This window comes from Panthera onca, chromosome B3 (assembly GCF_046562875.1).
Source record: "Panthera onca isolate mPanOnc1 chromosome B3, mPanOnc1 haplotype 2, whole genome shotgun sequence".
In the NCBI taxonomy this organism is placed as follows: Eukaryota; Metazoa; Chordata; class Mammalia; order Carnivora; family Felidae; genus Panthera; species Panthera onca.
Window position 1 is genome coordinate 115,144,324 of NC_138344.1, and position 19,076 is coordinate 115,163,399.

A 19,076-nucleotide genomic window follows, 5' to 3' on the forward strand; every position below is an offset into this window, starting at 1 on the left:
ACGTGAGGTGAAGAGGTAGTTAGTTAAATGAGGTCATGAGGGTGGGTCCTGATGGAATGACTGACATTCTTATAAGAAAAGGAGATTAGGACACAGACGGGGAGGGAAGACCACGTGAAGACACGCCAGGAAGCAGCCATCTGCAAGTCGAGAGAGAGGCTTCGGCAGAAATCAAAACCTTCTGACACCTTGATCTTGGACTTGTAGCCTCCGGCGAGGGAGAAAACATATTTCCGTTGTTTGAGCCACCCAGCCTGTGGTATTTTGTTATGGCAGCCAGAGCAGACGAATTCAGAATCCAAGTATTCTGGCTGATTCTATGTGTGTTTGCTATATTCCAACTTTAAGGAGTTACCTGAGGTTATTTGGAAGCTTGAAACAACCTGACTTTTAGAATTAAAAAAAAGGCTGGGGGGAAGGAGACCAGCTTTTACTGAATGCACACTATGACACTGTGCTATACACTTTTGTGTGTGTTTTTTCACTCCGTAAATATTTGTGGAACACCTTCGATGTGCCAGATACTATTCTAAGTGCTGGGGACACAGCTATGGATAGTGAAGGTAAAAATCCCTGCCCTCATAGAACCTACATTCTCAAGGAAGAGACAGATGATAAAAATGAATGAACACAATACACGGGGCAGTGGAGAAAAAAACAAAGCAGAGGAGAAGGGTAAGGGACTGCTGAGGGAAGGAAGGGACACTGTTTGGCTTCTTAACTGAAGCGGCTTGGGGAGTTTGTCCTGGAAGCTTCATTGAGAAAGTGGCAGTGGAGTGAGAACTCAAAAGGGGAGGGGAAGGGAGCCATGTCGATGCAGGAGGCGGTGATGCCCTTCTTTCTCCAGGGGCTGGCAGCCCAATGGGGCAGATGGTGAATATTGAGAGCCTGCCATGTGGATTCTCTCTTATGCCCCATTATTTATCGTGACGCCCCAGGGCTCCACAAGTTGGCGGCACATCGCAAGGAACAGCGCTGCCTGCCTTTGCTGCCTCTACCTCTGCTAGTTTCAGGCACCGCTGTATCCAGGTGCCAGCCTTCCGCGGCCCTGGGACTAGAAAATCTGAGAGTAGCTGAGGAGAGGAAGAAGCAGACAATCAAGTTGAAGCTTAAGGTAAGTCCTGGAGCAGCTCTGTCAGAGAGAGAAAAGTTTCATAAGGAATTTTTGACAATAGGGTAGTTTAGTAAGATCTAATTCTTCCCTGTGGGTTATATAATTTGTAACCTTCTTATAACTTATATTTCCAGAATCTTTCACTGAATTATTTTTCTTCAGTTTTCCTTTAATGAAATTGTCTACTGAAGTAGAACACGCATACAGACAAGCGCACAGGTCGTAAGTATAAGCTCAAAGAATTTTCACAAAGCGATTATAATTCATTGAATCATCACCCAGAACAATAAATATTATGTGTCCTAGGTACTCCTCAGGTCCCACCCAGTGGCATTTCCTTGTCTTCAAAGGTAGCCACTCTCCTAACTTCTGAAACGCTACCTGAGTTTAATGTGATTTGGGGATTTTGTGCAAAAGGAAGCATAATGTGTACTATTGTGTCCGCTCACAGTATGTCTGGAAGGGTCACCCAGAGTGTGTGTGGCAACTGTTTGTGACTGGTCTTTGCGTGGCGTTTCCACTGAACGAATACGCCACGTGCAATTTTTTATTCTGGTCATGATTGACATCTAAGTTGTTTCCAGTTATATGTATCTTTGGGCTATTTTGAATAATGCTGCTATGCACATTTTCATACGTGTGTTTTGGTTCACATGTGTACTGGGTTCTCCTGGGTGTTTACCTCGGAATGGACTTGACGGCTCGTGAACATGCACCTATAATGGATAATGATAGGTTTTAGCTGTTTGTAGCCGTTAACACCTGCCCCTCCCTAGCATTGCGGCATCACGTTGCTGGCAGTGCTTAGTATTATCAATCTATTTGATTTTAGCCATTCCAACAGGTGTGTATTTCCCTTTAATTGTGCTTGTCATTTACATTTTCCTACTGACTCTTGAAGTGGGAACTTTTTCATACACAGTCATTCGCTTTTGAATATCCTCTTTTGTTAAGTGTCTGATTGAGTCTGTGGCTTATTTTTCTATAAGGTTGCCTTTGTCTTACTGACCTGTGGAGGAGGGGTCTTTATATATTCTGGATATGAGACCTCTGTCATTACAAGCATTGCAAATATCTCCTCCCAGTCTGTGGCTTGCCTTTTCATGTTCTTCATTGTGTCTTTTGATGAATAAAAGTTTTTAATTTTTAGTTTTGTTGTTTTAATTTTAGAGAAAGAGAGAGAGAGAGAGAGAGAGAGAGAGTGTGTGTGTGTGTGTGTGTGTGTGTGAGCAGGGGAGAGGGGCAGAAGGACAGAGAGAATCTTAAGCAGGCTCCATGCTCAGTGGGGAGCCCATTATGGGGCTTGATCCCACAACCCTGGGATCATGACCTGAGCCGAAATCAACAGTCAGAGGCTCAAGTGACTGAGCCAACCAGGTACCCCTAAAAGTTTTTAGTTTTCATGTAGCACAGTTATCATTTTTTTTTTCTCTATCCTAAGTGCTCTCTGATCCTTTGTCTGTCCAAGGTCATCAGGATATTTTTCCATGTTATCTTCTAGAATTCTTAATTTTTATCTTTAAAGTTTGGCTCTATAATTCTTCTAGAATTGTTTTTTTTTTTTTAATTTTTTTTTTTAACGTTTGTTTATTAACAGAGACAGAGCATGAACGGGGGAGGGTCAGAGAGAGAGAGGGAGACAGAATCGGAAACAGGCTCCAGGCTCTGAGCTGTCAGCACAGAGCTCGACGCGGGGCTCAAACTCACGGACCGCAAGATCATGACCTGAGCCGAAGTCGGCCGCCCAATCGACTGAGCCACCCAGGCGCCCCTAGAATTGTATTTTTTAAACGTTTTCATTTGAGTGTAGTTGACACAAACATAAGTTCCAGGTGTACCACGTCATGATTCAACTTCTGTGTACATTATGCTGTGCTCCCCACAAGTGTAGTTACCATCTGTCACCGTATAACACTATTACAATATCACCGACTATATTTCCTACAGTGTGTCTTTTATTCCCGTGACTTATTCATTCCATGACTGGAAGCCTGGATCTCCCATTCTTCCTCACCTATTTTTGCCCTTCCCCTCACTGCCCTCCTCTCTGGCAACCACGAGCTGGTTCTCTGTATTTATAGGGCTTTTGATTTTGATATCTTTTTTGATTTAACGTAAAGAAGGGGTGAAATTTCGTTTTCTTCCCGTGTGGACATACAAATGACCCGGGACAATTTGTTGAAAAGAGATCATTTCACCCGCAATGTCACCTTCTGATACAAACCAAGTATTGGTGTATGTATGGGTCTGTTTGTGGACTCTCTGTTTTATGGGTTTATTTTTCTATTCTGTACCTCATATGTCTTAATTTCTGTAACTTATAAGAAATCTTGCTATTTAGTAGAGCGAGTGTTTTCGCTTCATTCTTTTCATGAGTATCTCGGTTATTCTTGTATACATACAAATATGTATTTATTTGCAATTGCATATAAATTTTAGAATCAGTTCATTGATTTTCACAAAAATGCCTGCCGGATTTTTATTAAGATGGCACTGAATCTATAGATCAATTTGAAGATAATTTACATCTTTATAATATTGAGTCTTTTGACTCATGAACAAGGATTAGCTATCTATTTATTTACATTGTCTTTACATTCTCCCAGCAATGTTTTGTTTTATTTGTTTGAGAGTAAGAGGGCAGAAGTGAGAGGCAGAGAGAGAATGCCAGGAGGGACAGAAGGAGAGAGCGGGGAAGTGGGGAGAAGAGAAGGAGAGAAGCAGGGCTCACCCCAAGTGCAGCTTGAACTCACCTGGAGCAGGGTTCCAGCTCACGAATCGCGAGATCATGACCCAAGCCAAAGTCAGCAGCTTAACTGACTGAGCCACCCAGGTGTCCCTATTCATTTCTGAGAGAGAGACACAGAGTGCGAACTGGGGAGGCACAGAGAATGAGGGAGACACAGAATCTGAAGGAGGCTCCAGGCTCCAAGCTGTCAGCACAGAGCCCAACGTGGGGCTCGAACCCATGAACCATGAGATCATGACCTGAACAGAAGTCAGATGCTTAATGACTGAGCCACCCAGGTGCCCTCCCAGTAAAGTTTTAAAATGTATAGGTCTCACACATATTTCTTTAGATTTATTCCTAGGTATTTAGGTTTTGTTATACCAGGCAAATGGTATTGTTTTCTTTTTGTTGTTAAACAAAATTTTATGTTGCACTGTTTTTATGGTAAATAAAATACAACTGATTTTTGTGCACTTACTTTGAATACAGTGACAGCACTCAAATTTTTAGTTCTAATAGTGGCAGACTTTGCTTTGTTCATTTTCCTCATACATGATCATGTTTACGAATTTCTTCCTTTCAAATCTCATTTTTGCATTGGGTAGGATATCAAATACAATGGTAAATAGAAGTGGACATAGTGGGAATCTCTCTGTTTTTTTCTTTATCTTAATGTAGTTCCATTAATAATGGATAATAGTTTTGATGTTTTTATTAATATATTTCTGCAATAATAATATATGTCCATAATAGTGGAGAATATTTCCCATAGTTCAATATTTTCCCATTAAATATGATGTTTGCTGTATGTTCTTTCTAGAAAATCTTTATATTAAGGAAGTTCCTTTCAATTCCTAGTTTCTTAAGGTTTTCTGAAATATCATAAACTTGTATTGAATGTTATCAAATGCTTTCTTTATATCTATTGAGATGACTGTATGAAGTTTTTCCTTAATCTGTTAAAGTGGTAAATTATATGGACTCATTTGCTAATGTGAAATATCCTTTTATGTGTATTAATGGATTTGGTTTGTTTCTAATTTGTTAAGGATTTCTGTATCTATATTCACGGTAGAGATTGGGCTGTAATTTTCTGTTCGTGTAATGTCCCTGTCGGATGTTTTCCGCAAATTTGTCTTTTCACAAAACCGTGTAGGGTGTTCTTGGTCGTTAGGATTCCCATTCATCCAGGTTCCTTTGTCTCAGTTCAGAGCTCACAGCTTCTCCCTTCCCTCCCACTGCACCATGACCTTGAGAATGGTCAAAGGGATAGAAGAACAGTTCATCTTCTGTGCAAGAGAACAGGTCTCTTTAAGAGGAGCTCCTGATTTTCATGCCTTTGAAGTTTGGAGTTGTTGTGTTCTTCTAACCCAAATGGGCCTCCCTAAATGTCTATGGCGGATGGAAAGAAAGGGCTGCTCTTGGACGCACTTCCTGCCAGTAGCAGGTAGAGGACAGTTGTGGAATAAAGAGAATGGCATGTCAGCATTAAAGCATTCTCTTTGGGGCATCTGGGTGGCTCAGTTGGTTAAGCCTCTGACCTCGGGTGAGGTCATGATCTCGCGGTTCGTGAGTTCGAGCCCTGCGTTGGGCCCTCCGTGCTGACAGCTCAGAGCCGGGAGCCTGATTCAGATTCTGTGTCTCCCTCTCTCTCTACCCCTCCCCTGCTCACACTTTGTCTCTGTCTCTCAGAGAATAAATGTAAAAAAAAAATGGTTTTTCATTCAAAAATAAAGCATTCTCTTTGCCCTCTCCTCCTAGACACACTTTCTTTTCTAGCCATAGGTTACAGTAATTTGCTTGATATTTAGTGATCAAGCCCCTCATCTAATATCCAGCGGCACATCCTTTTACCTCTTACATATTTTCCAGATTTGTTTATAAAGGTTTTATTGCTAGACTGTGAGTTGCTGGAGAGAAAATATTTCCATGGCGGAATAAGCAGGCCTCGTTTGCGGATTGACTAACAGATGACAGAGAAGGGGAGTCTAGCACGACTTCCAGGTGTCTGGCTTGAGCAGCTAGATGGATGGCTGCACCCGCTTAGGAAATACAAAAGGGAAAACACATTTGGAGAGCAAGGAGGAAGGTGTCATTTTGCACCTGCTGAACCTGTTGTGACGTTCAAATAGGAAATCTCAGAGGCGGCTGCAGAGACATCTCTGAAGCTTAGAAGACAAGTCTGGCTGGACACAGATTGGGAGCCATCAGCACGTAGGTAGTCACCTACGGCCATGGGAACAGAGAACACCCAGGGAGGATGTGTGGAGCTTCTTACACACTCTCCGAATCCTTTTTTTTTTTTTTTTTTTTAATGTTTATTTATTTCTTGAGAGAGAGACAGAGTGTGAGCGGGGGAGGGGCAGAGAGAGAGGGAGACACGGAATATGAAGCAGGTTCCAGGTTCCAAGCTGTCAGCACAGAGCCTGACGCGGGGCTCGAACCCATGAACTGCGAAATCATGACCTGAGCCGAAGTCGGACACTTAACCAACTGAGCCACCCAGACACCCCTCTGAATCATTTTTAAATGATTATCCTAGAGCAGAGCTTAGCAATCTGTGGCCTGTGGGCCACAGTCTGTGGCCTATGGTCTGCTTTGCAAGTAGAAGTTAATTGGAACACAGTCATGCCAATTTATGTATTGTCTACAATTGCTTTTGCTCTACGACAGCAGAGAGGTGGCAACAGACGCTGTATGACCTGTAAAGTGGGAAATAGTTCCTATCTGGCCTTTTACAAAAACGTTTGCTAATCCTTCGCCTAGAGGTTACAACATGCACCCTTGCTTTATTAAATTTAATGTAAATTAGGAAGTTGAGAAGTCAGTTGTCAGTTTACTGCAGCTAATAAATCTTGCTCTGTCGCTCTTAAATTTTCTCTTTGGTTCTTATCCATTTTACTATCATGTGCCTAGGTGTGGCTTTCACTGAGTTTATCTTATTTGGATTTTATAGAAATTTTTGAACGTGTCACTTAATGCCCTTAAATGATTTTGGAAATGTGGTAATTATCCTTTTAAATAATATTTCTGGGGGTGCCTGGGTGACGTAGTCGGTTAAATGTCTGACTTCGGCTCAGGTCATGATCTTGCCGTTCGTGAGTCCCAGCCCCGCATCAGGCTCTGGGCTGACAGCTCAGAGCCTGGAGCCTGCTTCAGATCCTGTGTCTCCCTCTCTCTCTGCCCCTCCCGTGCTCATGCTGTGTCTCTGTCTCTCAATAACAAAGAAACATTAAAAAAATTTTTTTTAATATTTCTCTCCTGTTGTCTGTCTCCTTTTCTTCTGGAACTCGTTACAGTACTGTTCAACTGTGTTACTATGCCCCACATTTCTTGTATGTCCTCATCTGGATTTTCTATTCCTTTTTATCTCTATGTTTTAGTCTAGTATTTTATGCTACCCTATCTTTCAGTTCACTAATTTCCATCTGCTCTTTTTCTTTTTTATAGATTCTAGGTTTTTGCTGAAAATTGCCATCTTGTTATCTATTCATCACGGCTATTTTAAAGTCTGGATATGATACCTCCAGTATCTAGATCTCCTGTGGGTCTATTTCTAGATTTTATTCTCCTCCCTTCCTCCTTCCTCTCTCCCCCTCTCCTCCCCTCTCCCTCCTATTCCCCTCTTTCTCCCTCTCTCTCCCTCCCTACCTTCTGTTTTTCTTGTCCCTGGGAATGCCTGGGTTTGTTTTTTGTTTTCATTTTTGTTTTTACTGAATACTAACATTATGTGTGAAGATTTGTACACATTTTGAGTGTACAATTTGAGTCTCTGGATATTAGCTTGTTTAGAGAGGAATTACTTTTCTTTTGGGTAGGCGGTTAGGATAGAGATGACGTATCTTAATCTTGTCAGCACGTGAGTTTATTCCAGACTGTTCCATGCAGTTGTGAGCAGCGGTCTGTTTCCTGTCACCCCTGTTTCCCAAGGCTCACTTCTGTAGTGAGCCAGAACTCCAATTTTTTTGTCTCTATGCCCATCAGACTGCTCAAAATTCTACTTAGTATCTCAATCTCTTAGTTGCTACGTTCTTCTTAGCTTTTCAGTAGACCAGAGTTTATGGGTGGGTCTGCAGGTGCTTCAAGGAGTAAAGCACTAGAGAATTTCAGCTTCCTTCTCAGTACTTTCCATTCCTTTAGTTTTTTGATACTTCAGGTCCTTACTTCCTTGGTAGCTCTGTTTTCATCAAACCATAGCCAGAAGTGCACATCACTTGATTATTTTTTTAAACACAAAAGAAATACATGCTTGTTCTATCAAGTTAAATAATACACACACACACACACACACACACACACACACACACGGAATAGTTTAATAAATCCCCTTCCCCAATATGTCTCCTTTATTGAATTAACTAATGTTAAGGTCTGATGAGTTTTCTTCCATTTTTTTTTTTTATGCTCATGTATACCAATATAGAGGTTGCTGAAGACAATTAGTTTGGGTTGGTTTTACAAAAATGGTATCACATATACACGTGATTCTGCAATTTGCTTTTTACTTAGAACTACATCAATGCATTAAAAATGCATTTAAAAAATTAACTGCATAATATTTCATACTATATTTGTGTCATATTTATTAAATCGGTCTTGTTACTAGACATTCATATTGTTTCTATTTTTTTCCAACCTCACAAATACATTACTACTTTCTCAATTTTTGCCAATCTACCATGTGAAATATGTATTTAATTCTACTCCAAGATATTTAAGGTATTTAAAAAGTGTTTATTGGCCTGTGCATAGACTCCTTTGAAAACTCTTGTGTATATCCTTTGTCCATTTTTCTGTTATCAGATGTGTAAGAGCTCTCAATATAATTCATGATATAAACCCCTTATTTGCCACATATGTTGCAAATACCTTCCCAAAGTCTATTTGCCTTTTAAAATGCTCCTTACAGTACCTTTTCTCATGTGAAGGTTTTAATTTTTACATGTATAACATGCCCATGTTTGGGCTATGAATTCTGGCCCTTGTTTTCTTTAAGGCTTCCCCACTTCAAGTTTACGCAAATGTTTTCCTAAAGTTGGTTTCCTAAGATTTTATATTCTACATTTAGATTTTTCATTTATCTAGAATTTTTTTTTGTACATGGCATGATGCATGGGTCTAACCTGCTTTCCCTCCGGATGCCAATTCTATCAGCATAATTTTCTCAATAATCTACCCTTTTCTACTTGGTCAAACATTAAGACTCATATCTACTTGAACCAATTTTGGATTCTGTTTCATTAATTTGTCTATTATTGTACCAAGTCCATCATTGTTTTAAGTTTATTTATTTATTTTGAGAGAGAGAAAGAGAGAATTTGAAACAGGCTCCACATTCAGCATGGAGCCCGACATGAGGCTCATCTCACGAATCATGAGATCATGACCTGAGCTGAAATCAAGAGTTGGTTGCTCAACCGACTGAGCCCACACAGGGGCCCCTTTTTTTCACATTTTAATCAGGTTTTATGGTTGTAGTTATTTAGGCCTTTTGCCTTTCTTGTGAATTTCATTTCTAGGCATTTTGTCATTTGATTTTTTTATTAAAAATGAGATTTCCGGGGGCACCTGGGTGGCTCAGTTGGTTAAGCATCCGACTTTGGCTCAGGTCACGATCTCTCTGTTTGTGAGTTCGAGCCCTGCGTCGGGCTCTGTGCAGACAGCTCAGAGCCTGGAACCTGCTTCAGACTCTCTGTCTTCCTCTCTCTCTGCCCCTCCCCCGCTCATGCTCTGTCTCCCTCTCAAAAATAAATAAACATTAAAAAAATAATAAATAATAATAAAAAATGGGATTTCCGGGGTGCCTGGGTGGCTCAATCAGTTAAGTCTCCAACTCTTGATTTTAGCTCAGGTCATGATCCCAGGGTCGTGGGATCGAGGCCCATGTTGGGCTCGGCGCGGAGCTCAGAATCTGCCCCTCTCCCCTTCTCGTGATCATTCTCTCTCTTTCCCTCTCTCTCTCTCCAAATAAATAAACATTAAAAAAGTAAAACTACTGGAGCACCAGGGTGGCTCAGTTGGTTAAGCATCTGACTTCGGCTCAGGTCATGATCTCACTGTTCGTGAGTTCGAGCCCCGCGTCGGGCTCTGTGCTGACAGTTCAGAGCCTGGAGCCTGCTTCGGATTCTGTGCCTCCCTCTCTCTCTGCCCCTCCCCTGCTCATGCTCTGTCTCTCTCTCCCTCTCTTAAAAGTAAATAAACATTAAAAAAATTTTTTTAAGTAAAACTAAACTTTGCATTTCAATTTTGAGTCTAATTACTTTATTCAATTATTTTAATAACAATAGCCTAGCAATAACAAGAACTACCAATGGGCTAGGCATTTGTCTAAGTTTTTTATGCATATTAGCTCATTTAATCCTCAATATTTCTAAAAGCTAGATACTATCATATCAGTTCTACAGATGAGGAAACTGAGACCTAAGGTAGAATCTCTTAGTCTTTCTAGGAAAACAATCTTCTAATCTGAAAATGAAAATTTTACTATTTACCAATATTTATACTAATTGCTTCATTTTATTTCCTTATTGTATTGGCTAAAACTTACAAAACAATATTGAATAAAAGAAGAAATAATAGGCATTTTTTCTTCTTCCTGATTTTAATAGAACTGATATAAACAGAAATTACAAGTAAACCCAAATGTACAGTAGAAATATGATAAAGAATTATCTATTTACAAATAATGATATAATAGTAATAACATTATTATTATTATTATGGCACAAAAAAATAAAGGGCTTTATATGTACAAATATCTCCCATCCTTAAAGAAACTCTTGCTCAATCCCACACCCTGTTAGGACTTCTTCCTCTGTAAGTAACAGAGTGCCCGCCCCACAGCAGTTTAAACTACAAGAAGTCCAAAAGAAAGTGATCTCGGGGCAATTTAGCAGCTCAGCAAGGTCATCAAGAAGGCAAGACCTTGGGGCACCTGAGTGGCTCGGTCGGTTAAGCGTCTGACTTCAGCTCAGGTCATGATCTCTCGGTCCATGAGTTCGAGCCCCGCGTCGGGCTCTGTGCTGACTGCTCAGAGCCTGGAGCCTGTTTCAGATTCTGTGTCTCCCTCTCTCTCTGACCCTCCCCCGTTCATGCTCTGTCTCTCTCTGTCTCAAAAATAAATAAACGTTAAAAAAAAAAAAAAAAAAAAAAAAAGAAGGCAAGACCTTTCTGTCATTTCTGTCCAACTGTCCGTGACACGTTTGACTTTCCTCATCATGTCTGTAACTTCAGGAGCATGCGATGGTAGCAAACGTCCACAGTTGGTAAGAGGGTTTAATTCAGGGCTACCTGTTCCATTTTGTTAGAGGCGAGGAAGTTGTCACATTGAGTGTCGGGGATGAACTAGGCCTCACGGGAGCTTCTGCAGTAACAAGGATGCTATTGTGGGCTTTTCTGGGTCACTGCCCTTGGACACTAGTTACAGTCTCTGACATTCAGAGGCTAGGTCCAGATGGGAAAGAAGGTGTTTCTATTACGATAAAGAGTGAAAGGGAAGGAAATCCTGCCATTTGCCACAACATAGAGGAACCTGGAGGGCATTATGCTAAGTGAAATAAGCCAGACACAAAGGCAGATACTGTATGGTCTCACTTACGTGTAGAATCTGAAAGAGTTGGACTCACAGAACCAGGCAGTAGAACAGCGGTTGCCGCGGGCTTGGGAGGTACGGGGAAACGTTGGTTAAAGGGAACAAACTCAGTTATAAGAAGAATAAATTGGGGGGACCTAAGGTACAGCAGGGTGACTACAGTAAATAAAACTATATTGTATGCTTGAAATCTGCCGAGAGTAGATCTTAAGTGTTCTCGCCACTGAAAAATGTATACATATATGAAGTCATCACATTGTACACCTTCAAAAAAAATCACACTGTACAACCTAAACTTATACAACTTCCGTTTGCCATTTCCACCTCAATAAAGCTGGCCAAAAACATTTTTTTTTTAATTAAAAGAGCACAGTGGTGATGCCCAGAAAAAGGCTGAGGCTCTAAGGGGACTCCCCAGAGGAAAGGTTGAAGGGAATGACCTAGACAAAGCGACAGCGAGTGACGTGAGCGGGAGGCAGTGCTGCTGGGCAGTGATCATGGAGGCGGGCGAGGGCGACCAAAGGGAAAGGCAGTGACACTGGACTCGGGAGTTTCGGCACCTGAGTGAGGCGCAGTCCAGCTGCCACAAAATCACCTTCATGGCGCGGGGGAGGGCGATGACTTGTCCGTTCGTCCACTGATGGCTCAACTGTTTACTGCAAGCCAACTATACCCGGCAGCGATCCACGTGAAGACTAACCACCGGTCAACAGGACGGGTTTCCTTCTTTCCGTGAGCTTCCCTCCTGCCAGAGCGGAGGAGATAAGCAACAAGCGAAATAGGGCGCATTTTTATAAAACTTCAGAGGAAGACAGGCGCGTTTTTATAAAACTTCAGATGAAGACAACTCAAGCCGGGGGAAAGGCCGGAGGGTGGCTGTGGCGGCGGGGGGGCGGGGCCGTGCCCGTAGCAATTTAGGTGGACTCCTCAGGGCAGGGCTCTCGGAAGAGCAGGGACTTCAAATCAGTGACCCAGAGAGGCTGGTGTGGGTTGGAGGAATGAGGAGAGGCCACCCAGGCCAGAGCCCAGTCAGTGATGGGGGAAAGGGGCACGAGGTGGCGCGGGAAGCCAGGCAGCCCGGAGTCCCTGGGGCCTTCAGCCTGGTCTCATCTTCTCCAAAGACCTCCTACCTGAGATACCCTGCCATTCTTCACGGTGGGGTGAGTACTCCTCTTCCCTTCGCGGGGCTCTCTTGCCCACCTGCAAGGTACTTTGTCTAGTGCATGGTTGTTTGCAGCCAGCTGAGAAGTCAACAGAGCTAAAAATAACAGTCTGGGCTGGAGCACGGTGATTAATCTGCTAAATTCTGCAGGGAGCCAGGAGCGGCAGGGAGACAGGCAGAACAGGCAGCAAGCACCCTGGGCAGTCTCTTCCCGGAGAAATCATCACAAAACTTCTGGTCCTGATCTATTGATTATTCGCTCACCAGTGAGAAATGCACCTCTTGATGTAAAGAAAAACAGCTCTTGGAAGGTTTGCTCCTTCTGAAGATGGCGAACAGCACCAGCTGTCGTAATAGCGTCTTCCTCTGTGACGCTGATTAAAAGAGAGAGAGAAGAAAAACAATGGTTATTTACCTAATTATGAGAGCAGTATTTATGGTTGGGGAATTACACATGCAGAAAAGTATGAGGAAAAATCACCCAAGTAACACCACCTAGAGAGAACTATTATTAAGGTTTCTAATTTTATATAACTGTACAGTTAATATATATCTGGATATACCTGAGATCATCTGGGAGCTACAGTTTTGTATCCTAATTTTAAATTTGGCATTACTTAGCCATCGCTTTCCCACTGACAGTATCTTTTATAATTTCCCAAACTGGGCTCCAGGCTCCAGCCATACCAAGGGAAATAAGGCAGAGAGAGAGAGAGAGAGAGAGAGAGAGAGAGAGAGAGAGAGGTTGGGGTGGGCAAAAGCCAAAAATATGTCCCATGTGGTTGTTTTCTGAGGTAACACCATGGTGTTAAGCCTTGGCAGTTTCCTGGCTTTCCTCCCCAGTTCATAAGAGGATGTCATACAAAGAGAACAGGAGAGACTCAGAGACCCAGGGACTGGTTTTTAGAGCAGATGATTTTATTGGGCGTATAGTGGTCAGACTTCTTGCAATGCCTGGTAGATGCATTGCTGAGGACCATGCACAGACACACGCACACAAATGGCATGTAAACAAAATTTTGACCACCTGTATTGTGGCACACGTCCTGACTTTTGCCCTGCTAAGCGGGCCTTTCTAACCAGGGAAGCTGGCTGATTTTTAGTCTTAAGACATAAGGAGAGCTGTCTTCAGTGAAGATACTATCGGAGATGAACTGTTATCTGCCTCACTCGGAACCACAACTCCAACTGCCTCCTCATTTTTGGCCCACGTGAGCTCCTTAATGGTATTTGTAACGAGTTCGGCCTATGGAACATTTTAATCAGCTTTTGCATTCGTACAATTTTGGTGTCTTTGCTGTAGTTTTCATTGCTACTGTTGGCCAGGCTAAAGCAGGAGCCGAGCATAAACCCAACTCACTTCTTGACCGGCCCTGTCACAGTATATATGTAACTTTATTGTCCTTTCTTACTTATCAGAGTTCAGAGGGTCACGTGATGAACGATTGTCACTTGAGGAACAGGCACTGTTGGCTGCCTGTCCAATAGTCATTTCCTCCTTTTGCAGCCTTGACCACGGTAAGAGCGAGCTAAAAAAGCACTGAAAAGGTAGGAATAAAAAGGCTGAATAAATATAAACTGTGACTGGTCTAAGCCAATCATGGGAATCTTAAACCTCTTTGCCAGATAATCACTTTTCAGCCTGCCTTGCTGCTTGACATGGCCGTGTGATCCAGCTCCCATGATGGGCAGAGGAAAAAAATCTGGAAAATATTTCCTTCCTGATGAATAGGATCCTTTGCCCCCCTTTTCTCATCTTTGAATGTAGTAGGAAGACCTCATGCCTAGAGCTGAGGGAGGCAGCCTAGCCATCTGGTGACGGTGAGGTGACAGCAGGAGGGTGAAAAACTACCGTGCTCAGGATGCCTATGCTGAAGGGCACAAAGGAACTGGATCCTTGATGACATTTTTGAGTTAGCAGTCAACTCTGGAATTGCCCACTTGGGGAATCTTTCTCAAGAAACAAGAAAATTCCTTCCAGTTTAAGGCACTCTTTCTTGCAGGTGAACCTATCCTAATTGATACATGCCAGTGGTGGCCAATGCATGAGAGGCTCAACTTTTCTGAAAGGCGGTGTTGATATTGTAGTAGCTGCAAAACTACAAACTAACAAATCCAATGTCAGGAGCTGACCGGGTGGGTGAACAGGATGCATTTTTCTTTCAACTGGTGGAAGCCGATCTTTCCAGAAGATGGACAGATTAAGATGAAGGAGTGGGCAAAAAGGAATCATCCAGAATCTATATTCCACAATCCTTGAGTACAGTTAAGGTGGCATATTTTTTAGCTGTGTTTTCTGTTAAGCCTAAAAACATATGTTTTTGACAACATTTAATAGAGGGAAGTTAACCTATATGGTCTAAGAACAGGGAGTCAGACTCACAAATGGAGACCTCTCAAAGAACTTGGGACAGGCGCTAAGGAATGACATGGGGTTTAACTTGAACATGCGTTCATCCCAGAGCAGATGGCACAAAATAATGTGTATTCAGGATCAAAGGAAATTAGAAATACCTCTTAATTTCAGCTCTCTTACAACCATACATTTTAGTTTCTATCAATTTTTAGTGAGTGGTTATTCATTATGCAAATTTGTTCACTGACAGTTTTAAATGGCCATCTTCCACAGAGCATCTAAAATACTGTTGGATCTATACAAAAACTGAATTATGGAATCTCTTCAGGAATATGGTTAAGGAAAGTTCCTGAACTTTGAAGTCAGACCAACAAGAATTCAAATTTTCTGCTATTAACTAGCTGTGACCTTGGACATATTACTTTACTTCTTGAGCCTCATTTCTTAAATGAGGATAATAATATGCATCACAAATGTCTATTGGGTGATTGAAGCAAAGAATTTAAAGTACATGGGCACATGGGTGGCTCAGTCCGTTAGGCAGCCGACTACTGACTTCAGTTCAGGTCACGACCTCACAGTTGGTGAGAGGGAGCGTCACATGGGGCTCTGTGCTGGCACCAGGGAGCCTGCTTGGGATTCTCTCTCTCTGAAAATAAATTAACAAAAAAAAAAAAAAAAAAAAAAAAAAAAGAATGTAAAGTACAGAACATGCAGATGATAAGTAATAGCTTCTCTGTCAATTAGGATCTAACAGGAAATAGATGGAATATGCAAATTAGGATGTTTTAACATTTTTTTTTCTTCCTTACAAATGGAGTTATTTCCAAAGGAGGGAAGTACCGAGGGGAACCACATCTAGGAAAAATTTCCAGGTTAAACAAACAGAGCTGCTGTCCAAATTTAATTCACAAAGCTGTTTATCACCTCATTGTTGTCTTATTGAAAACCAGGAAACAATCCAGATGTCTGAGTATGGCGAATTGATTACATCGTACAGCTGAATACCATAAAACTACTAAAAATAACATTGTAAAAGTAAACATATTGACACCAAATATATTAGTAATATAGTGCTAAGTGAAACAATAGTTTTTAAGATATTATAGAATCTATTTTGTGAAAATTACATTTCTATTATATTTATAATCTAGATTTATATCTAGACATAATTATTTAAAGCCAGACCCTTAAGATTCTTTGGGGATCTTTTATAAACTTCCAGCCTTTTTTCAGTCCTGAAAGTGGTAGAGAGTTGATTTCACATTTTTTAGGGGACTGGGGGGGGGGGGGGGCAGGGGGAGTCATCCTTGATTCACAATACTTGGTCAGTATTGTGTTTGGTAATAGGCCCTGTCAAGTGTGTTTGAACCAGAGCTGTCTCTGAGTCTCTGTAACTTCTTTGTGGTGGGGCTCAGGGTCAAGATGGAAAAAATTCTGTCGTTTGCCTAGTGGATTTAGAAAGCACTCCCTTGCCAAGTGTTGCTTTTTTTTTTTTTTTTTTTTTTTTTGGTTAATTACGTGCAGGGTATCTGGAGCTAGGAAACCAATCTTCCCTTTAGAAAAGAGACTCTGAAAAGTCATTGGACTGACCATGGTTTAGCTCCACGTGGGCCAGATGACTGATGTCCATGTGTGCAATTACTTAGGACAGAATAACCCAAAAAGTACAGCTGCCGGACTATTGTGATCTGTTTTCATTGTCTGGCTGGAGCCATACCTCTGAGGGTGGAGGGATAAACTTTCCTCTACAGCAAGGGAAGTGAACTGAAGTGGTTACAGTGTGACAGGTAGTAATGATATTAACAGGAAACATACATGTCCAAAAGTGTTCTAAGGATTCTACTTGAATCACCACTTTAAATCCTCAAAATACCCTCTGGAGAAGATACTATTATCAGTGTAATTTTACAGAAGGAAGGAACCCATACATAGAGAGGTTAAGTACCTTGTCCACAGTTAAAGAGCCAGAAAGTAACAGAGATGGAATTGGAACCTCAGTTTGTGTGCAGAGCTGGGTTCTGATATTATGATCTGTTGCCTCTGTGAAGTGTGTGTAATGTCCTTGAGTGAAGCTGGCAGGACATAAGCAAATGGGAGAAGGGGGAAGTGGGCAAACTGGAGATAAATGTCCTGCCTGAAGAGACAGCTACCAGTCAGCAACTGCTGTTGTAGAGGAATGTGGGCTCAGTGTTTCCAGATGATGTGAGCTTTCAAAAGAAAACGGAAATCTGGATTTTTAAGTAAAATTCCTAATTTAAGTTTTCAAATTTTTCTATTTTTTTAAAGTTTAATTTTTTTTGCAAGAGAGCGGGGAGGGGCAGAGAGAGAGGAAGAGAGAAAATCCCAAGCAGCCTATGCGCTGTCAGCAGAGTTTGACGCGGAGCTGGATCTCACAAACTGTGAGTTCATGACCTGGGCCAAAATCAAGAGTCAGATGCTTAACTGACTGAGCCACCCAGGCACTCCAAGTAAAATTCCTAATTTTATTTTTATTTTTTTTATTTTTTTTTCAATGTTTATTTATTTTTGAGACAGAGAGGGACAGAGCATGAACGGGGGAGGGGCAGAGAGAGAGGGAGACAGAATCGGAAGCAGGCTCCAGGCTCTGAGCCATCGGCCCAGAGCCCGACGCGGGGCTCGAACTCATGGACCGCGAGATCGTGACCTGAGCTGAAGTCGGATGCTTAACCGACTGAGCCACCCAGGCGCCCCTATTTTTATTTTTTTTAAATGTTTTTATTTATTTTTGAGAGAGAGAGAGACAGCATGAGCAGGGGAGGAGTAGAGAGAGGGAGACACAGGATCGAAAGCAGGCCCCAGGCTCCGTGCTGTCAGCGCAGAGCCCGATGCAGGGCTCAAACTCACAAACCACGAGATTGTGACCTGAGCCGAAGTCAGACGCTCAACCAACTGAGCCACCCAGGTGCCCCTAAGTAAAATTCCTAATTTTAAAGTACACTGCTGGCCAAAACACACACATATGTAACACACATTCATACTACCATGGATGAGTAATTTCTGAACCCTATATTAAAGAAGATGGACATTTCCATGTTCAATCATACCCAAAAAAGAAGATAGCCGAGTTGATAGACCTTAGATGGGAGGGAGGAAAAGAACTCCACCATTTATTATGTTGTCATGTTAAGTAAGTTAATTTATGTCTCTGTTTTCTCATCTATTAGTTGGTGTGGGAAACAGTATTATCTCATAGGGTTTAGGTGGGGGTTAACTGGGATAACCAACTTTTTAGAGTACCAACCTGGGACACAGCCAGGCCAGACTAAAATATATGTAATATATAATATATATTATAAGTGCATAGAGTAAATGTATTACATACAATATATAATTATGATTACATAAATATACTTTATTAGTTTAACAAAAAGTTTAGAAGATAAGCGTTTATTTGAAATTATACATCATTCTGTATTATTTACTTTTTTAAATTTACTTTTAAATACTTTTTATTTTTTTTTAATTTTTTTAAATGTTTATTTTTGAGAAACAGAGTGAGAGTGGAGGAGGGGTAGAGAGGGAGGGAGACACAAAATTGGAAGCAGGCTCCAGGCTCTGAGCTGTCAGCACAGAGCCCGATGTGGGGCTCAAACCCACGAACCATGAGATCATGACCTGAGCTGAAATCAGACGCTTAACCGACTGAGCCACCCAAGTGCCCCATAGTTTCAAATACTTTTAAACAATAGCATGTTGGGGCACCTGAGTGGCTCAGTCAGTTGAGCATCTGACTTTGGCTCAGGTCATGATCTCACTGTTCGTGAGTTTGAGGCCTGCATCAGGCTCTGGGCTGACAGCTCAGAGCCTGGAGCCTGCTTCAGATTCTGTCTCCCTCTCTCTCTGCCCCTCTCCCACTCATACTCTCTCTCTCTGAAAAATAAACATTACATTTTTTTTAAATAAACAATTACATAGTGCTACTATTATCAACATAATTATGTTAATTAGGACAATAAGAAGCTGTCCCAGAACCATTTGTTCAGAAGACTCTCTTTCCCCCACTGAATGGTCTTGGCACCCTTGTTGAAATCAGTTGCCCATAGACGCATCGGTTTATTGTGTATGTTAAGACACGTAAGACTTTTTTTTTAAAGAAGC

The 19,076-nt window shown here is 41.7% G+C and overlaps 1 long non-coding RNA gene across 4 annotated transcripts in view; it reads right to left on the reverse strand.

Annotated features, from left to right (window-relative positions):
• Positions 1–10,436: 10,436 nt before the first annotated feature.
• The window catches only part of LOC132670053 (uncharacterized), a 56,071-nt gene continuing 47,431 nt past the window's right edge, over positions 10,437–19,076 (reverse strand). For all 4 annotated transcript variants that reach the window (XR_013556033.2, XR_013556034.2, XR_009606400.3 and 1 more), the window contains 3 exons: positions 12,567–12,972; positions 11,012–12,181; positions 10,437–10,769 (listed from right to left, as the gene is read on the reverse strand). This is a non-coding gene — a long non-coding RNA (uncharacterized LOC132670053). The remainder of the gene's footprint in view (positions 10,770–11,011; positions 12,182–12,566; positions 12,973–19,076) is intronic.